Below are 6797 nucleotides of genomic sequence, written 5' to 3' on the forward strand. Positions count from 1 at the left end.
ACTTTGTTAAGTTATGTCAAGTTAAATTGAATTGCTTTGGCAACGTACTGTGATGCCACACATTCAGATCTAAGTTTGGTCAAGTGTAGGGTGTCACATTTTCCTTAAAATTTACTCAAAAATGTCATAACTCACATTGAGATATTACTAAAATCACTTAGAAAAAAAACCTCCTAAACTCATTTCCACCTCAAAATCTTTATTTTAGCAAGGGTTTTCATGGGTATTGAAAGAGAAAATAGAATCTAGAGAGAGAATCTTCATAAAGGTAAGAATGGTGTTTTTATAACTCTCCTAGCTTGATATTTGGGTTTAATTGTTTTGAGAAAGCTTGGAAAGCTCATTTTTTGGTTTTTCATTATATTTTGTGTATGGAAAAAATGAGGAAATACTGATAAATAGAGTTTCAAGATTGTTTATGGATGGAATCAAGTGTTGGAAGCTAGGGATTGAGTAAAAATGCATCCAAAAGGTAAGTACCCTTGGATACTCTTACTCTTCTTATTCTAACATGTTAGGGGATTAGAAAAATTGTGATACTAAATGAATATAAGTATGTTGCTGAATGTGTTGAAAAAATGTGATTTAAATGAATCCAAAAGGTAATTACCCTATTTTTTCCAGTAAAATTGGATAAATCGGTTAGTAGCACTAAAATGTGGTTGAAATGAACTTTGTATGACATGCTTATTTAGGGCTCAACAGTATTAATGAATAGGATAAGTAGGTTTATCCTTAAGTACTTGTTGATTTCGTTGAGATCACGTGTTAGTTGCTTATAATGCGTAAGTTAAGGGCATTTTCGCGAAGCTTGTGATTTTCGACTTAGTAGCATCGTATTGCCAACATGGTTTAAATATTGGAAAGTTTACATTTACATTTGTTAATTGTATTACATGGAGACTTAGACTATTATAAGAATTTGCAAGTGTTTGGATTCGTGAAGTCAAGTGTAATTTATAACTTTTTGAAGATAGGACAAGTTTTAAGTTATATATTAATTTGAACATGTGCCTGACTTGAAATTATGTTTAAATATGATTTGGAAATGTTTTTAAATGATTTGATGATGTTTTAGGATATTTTAGAGTGTTTTTAAAGTGCTCAGAGGGTAACGTCACGACTTTTACCTTTGACGTCATGACCTTGCCTTTACCACATCGCGATGTCAAGTGTTCCACGTCGTTACCTCGCATGCTGTCCTAGCATGTTTTACAACTTTGCCCACTACATTGTTTTGATTCGTTTTGGTTTCCAATGGCTTGATTTTGACCCTAGACACCTTCAATCACCCAAAAATGTTTCTAAATGGTTTTATGATGATTGTATAGCCTTAAAAATGTTTTTATGTTGTGTTTATTAAATTGTTTGAAGTATTAATTTATGAAAAAAATCATACTTTTTCTTAACACGAAACAACCCCATTTAAAACTTAACCAACTTCAAATACTTGATTTGTAAATTGGATTTATCTATATATGTATTCAATTACCCAAAATGATTCTTAAATCTATTTGGATCTTTCTAACTTTGCCAATTTGATTTAAAGAAGACTAATATGTTGCGAAAAAAACAATTTTTATAAAAGAAAAATTTACCAACTAAGAAAGTATTATGGTAAAATCTCTCGTTTGTACCGTACGTTGGGATGAGTGAGGAGTGTTACAGATATGATATGTACTTTCATTTTTACTAGAAGTTCAGAATAAGAAAATATAGCAAAATTCTACTTTGCACTTTAAAACAAAAAGTATATACCAAAATTATTGACTAAAACGTTAATTTTTTTTGGCATAATTGTAAAAAAAACCTCAACGTTTGAGGGCTTTTGGTTTTGTGCCCTTGACCTTTTTATTTTTTAATTGACACCTTTGACGTTAAATTTTTTTCAAAAATCATCCCACTTTTAACGGTCAACTCACGTTGCCATTAATCAAACTGTAGGTCAACATAGTAGCCCATGTGGCATGCCACATAAGCGCATGACGTCATATATGATGTCATTTATTTAACATTTTTTTTCATTTTATTTCCATTTTATTTCTTCTTCCCTCTTTCTTTCTTCCCCTATAACTGTTGATCCTGGCCATGGATTTTTTTATCAGGTTTTGACCAGTTGACTTCGTGTTCATCTCTGATTATTTTGTGGGTTTCCTCATTTTTAAAAAACCCAATTTCAAAAACTAATCAGAACTAAAAATAAACCAACAAAAAAAAACAAAATTTGATCACTAAATAATTGGTTTTTAAAAACCTAGTAATAGAAACTAAATAGATTTTGATGACAGTAAATGAATTAGAGAAAAAAAGAAGAAGCTTACACATGAATGTTGAATAGGGTTTAGCTTTGCTTGAACCCAAAATTAAAGAAGTAACCAGATGTTGTGTTTTAAAGAAGAAAAATGGTGTTTGGCAAGAGAGAAAATGAGAGAAAAAAATGGCAGCCGACAGTGGGGGAAAAAACAATGATTTTAAGTTGAAAGTGTGGTGCAGGTTTACAAAAATCACACAAAAGAATGATTATAATCATGATGATGGAAATTCTTGTAGATGAAATGAGCCAACCATGTGTTTTGAAGAAGAAAAATGGTGTTTGGCAAGAGAGAAAATGAGAGAGAAAAAATGGCAGCCGACAGTGGAGGGAAAAAACAACGATTTTAAGCTGAAAGTGTGGTGTGAGTTTACAAAAATTACACAAAAGCATGATTATAATCATGGTAATTGATGGTCGCTAAACTAACTAACAAAATTCGACTAAGGCAAGCGCACCTATCGAACAGTAGTATAGTTATGGTGAGACCAGGAATATCGTATCCACGAGGACTAAAAGTACTAGTAATTACATCTTTTTATTATCTAACCTAAGAATTAAAAGATGTTTTTAAACTAAAATTAATTATCTAATTAACTAAGATTACGACAGAGATTAAAATTAGGAAATACTTTTTAGAAAATCGATGGAGAAGACAATACCCAAGGAAGAATCCACCTAGACTTCACTTATTACTTCTGAATTAGACGATTTATTCACTTGACTTAATCCCTAAAAATCCCTAGTTAATGTTATTATCTCCCTCTAGACTAAAAACAACTGACTCTAGGTTAATTAATCGAAATCTCTTTCTAATTAAAACCCTTATTGTCGTATTAACTCGATCTATGGATTCCCTTATTAGATTTGGCTCTAATCTGGTAGATTTATGTCGTCCTATCTCTAGGATTGCATGCAACTCCGCTTAATTATGAATGATCTACTCTTAAACAGGGACTTTTGCTCTACTGAATAAGCACATTAAAAACCTGAATTAATATCCTGGAATATTAAAGCAAGAATTAGAACTCACAATTAAGAATAAGAACAAGTATTTATTATATAATTCAAATAGAAATAAGATCCATCCTAGGTTTCATCTCCCTTAGGTATTTAGGAAGTTTAGTTCATAATAATGGAAAACATCTCAAGATTGGGAAAATAACAAAACATAAAGAACCCAAAAAATTCTAAGGAAATTGAATAGAGATTTTCAGTCTTGAAGTAGATCCTGCTCCTGAGCTGATTCTGATGGCTGTCCTTGAGTATTTTCTGCCTTCTACCCTGCGTGTCCCCTTTGATCCTCTTCTAGGGTGTTTATATAGACTTTGAAATGCCCAAAATAGCCTAAAATTACCCTTTTCCAAATAGAATTAGACTTCGGCTCGACAGGGACACGGCCGTGTGCCACGTTCGTGTGCAGGTGCTTAGGCCGTGTACAATTCTGACTTGGTTTAATGTCGACACGGCCATGACACACGGGCGTGTGGTTTACCCGTGTGAAAATGCCTAGGCCGTGTGAAACACTGAATTAGGCCCAATTTGTCCATTTTTGGCCCGTTTCATGCTCTTTTTTGCTATTCTAAGCTCTCCTGAGTATAAAACATGAAATTAAAGGATTAGGAGCATGAAATTCACTAAATCTTATGCTAAATCATCCAAAAATATGTCAAGCATGGGATAAAAATATGTATATATTATGGTTTATCAAATATCCCTACACTTAAGCATTTGCTTGTCCTCAAGTAAAATCCTCAACTCTCAATTAAAATAAATTCTTTTTAACTTATAATTCTCATCAATACTGTATCGAAGTAAACCACAAGTAATCATATATTGAGAATTCAACTAAAAAATATCAAAGTTTCAAACAATCCAAGTTGAGCATTTTAATCATAAAATAATAGGTATCCCCCTTTATCTAAGTAATCACCACTAATTCCAAATGGACAAGAGTTGACATCCTCACTAAAGATTCACTCAAATCACTCGAAGTGTTTAAGGTTCAATAATTAAGCACTCAATAGTCAAACATGAAAAGTTATTACCATAGGCTTGCATGAAAATCAAATCTCCACCACTATAAATGAGATGATACACAAATCAAAAAGTCTTTAACAGGGTTGTAATGGGGCTTGGGTTAAAGGTGTAGATAAAGGCTGAAAAAGAGGGTTAGAATTGAGATTAATTTAATAAATTACCAAACTTAGAAAAATATAGCTAATTACTGAATTACAATCAAGTACCAAAATTAAAACCATCTGAAACTAATGAAGTGAACTTTTTCTTACTATATTGATTTTAACTTATCCAAGCTCTTTAGAACAATATGTAATTGAATGAATATAAATATACGGTTTTTTTGTTTTTTTTAGAATAAGAACAAGTAGAAAGTACATAGTAAGGAATAATTCAGCAACGAAAATAGTTAGGTAACTAATCAAATCAAATCTCGATAAAAAGGGAGTCAATAAAAAGGGAAAAAATCTTAATGAATCAAAAAGGGTTAAGTTGTGGTTTAGCATTAAGGAGAAAATTAAGAAATAATGGTTAAGGCTCAAAGGGGTTTACTAAGGGTCAATTATGTGGGTTGGCTTTTTATCGGGTAAGTGGGTTTAAACCTAAGTGCCTTTATCATCTCAGTATATCAAATCAAAGGTGTGGTCTTGACATGTATAATCGAAGCAAGTTCTAGAATAACAAATTAATGTTGACACACTCATAACCAATAAAATCAGTGAGCAAGAAAGATATATGCTCTAAAAGGCTCAAAATCTCACGAAAATTATGGGTATTTGATGTCAATCCTGTAAATTCAAAACTTTAAGATAATACCTCAATTCAGGGAAACAACCTAGCAATTTTAATTCTCAAAAGTCAAGTTATCATACTTAATTCTCTAATGCCTTTAAAGTTTAAACAATCAATGCATAATTCCCTATGATTAAATTCAAAACATATTAATAAAAATCATAAATCAATCAGGATTCACTCTAATAATAGTATGAGGAAATTATTTGAGAAGAAGATAAAGATTCGGGGATTTTCTAATAAACATATAAATAACCTCCCCACACTTAAGATGTACATTGTCCTCAATGTAAAAAGATAGATAATAATATAAGCATAATATTAGAAGAGAGAGAGAGAAGTGAAACTGCCCTGAATTTTGGATGAAATCCTTAGAATAGTGAAAGCTAGAGTTGTAGATGAAGCTAATGAAAGGCATGATTTTGAGTTAATAATAAGAAAATAAATACAACTGTGGAAGAGAATTAAGGGATTACTTGATAATAACAATAAAGATAAACATAGTTCAAAATATAAAACATAAGTCTTAAGAAAAAAATAAAATAAAAAGAAATAAAATAAATGGACTTAAAAGTCCTCATCGAAAGATGGATCTTGAGGTGGTGGTGGTGGAGGTGAGATGTGAAAATGCTGGCAAATTTGTTGCAGAGTCGCGATACTGTCGAACCTTGCAAAACACTATTGCTCGAAGTGAGTGAGTCGCTTGGATATATCAGTCAAAGTGGTATCAGGAGGTTGATGACTCAGTGGTGGCGGTGGGTGTGGGTCCTCGTGAGGGGGATGGACATCATCAATAATGTCCTCTGGCTCATCCTGGTCATCAGAGTGAACGAGTCTGTACTGAAGGGGGTCAAATCCACGACGCTCTATCATCCTCATGTGGTTCATACTAGAAATTCCCTAATGAGCCATCTGGCCTACTAATGTGAGTGTCGATGACATCTCTGGAGTGTCGAAGAGGCCGAAGTGTTAAGTGAGGTGAGTCACGTAGGGGCCAAGACAGATGGGACCCTCCTATGGCGGTCCATCTGATGACGAAAAGCAAGCACTATGAAGTATGCCAAATCAAAGACGTAACTAGTCGCCATGCTCCAAAGATAATATGCTGCAGTAGTGCTTACAACTCTTTTGCTCTCTCTTCTGCCAATCAACGTGTGAGCTAATAAGGCATGAATGTATCATAAAGCCGGAGAAAGAGCTGTCGCCTTTGAGCAGCTCATGTCATAACAGATCTGACTAGCTGTGATATCAGTCCAATAGCACGAAGGTGAGTGATGGATGTGATGGTGGAGGCGAAGAAAGTTATAGGCACCTATAAACTCATCAGTGTATATGCCCAAAGCTGCGCCAAACTCAGAGACGTTCATATGTGGCACTAAGCCACCAAGTAGGAAAGTGACAGTACCGACCTCGTCATGGGTATTCATCACATGCTGTAGATGAAAAGTAGTGTAAAATTCCAAGGTAAGCTCTGAATAGGTGGGCTCGATAATCGCAAAGAACTAATCCCACGGAGCAGTGGTAATGAAAGCACGGACCTCATCAGCTAGTCCGACTTATTCCAATGCGTCCCAGTCAATACATCGGCCCACTCCCAATGGTCGTACTCAAAGAAACTGAAACAAGTCGTCTTGTAATCCTGTCGAAAATCAAAGCAGAGGGTGACGAGCTTCGG

This window comes from Gossypium arboreum, chromosome 11 (assembly GCF_025698485.1).
Source record: "Gossypium arboreum isolate Shixiya-1 chromosome 11, ASM2569848v2, whole genome shotgun sequence".
Lineage (NCBI taxonomy): Eukaryota > Viridiplantae > Streptophyta > Magnoliopsida > Malvales > Malvaceae > Gossypium > Gossypium arboreum.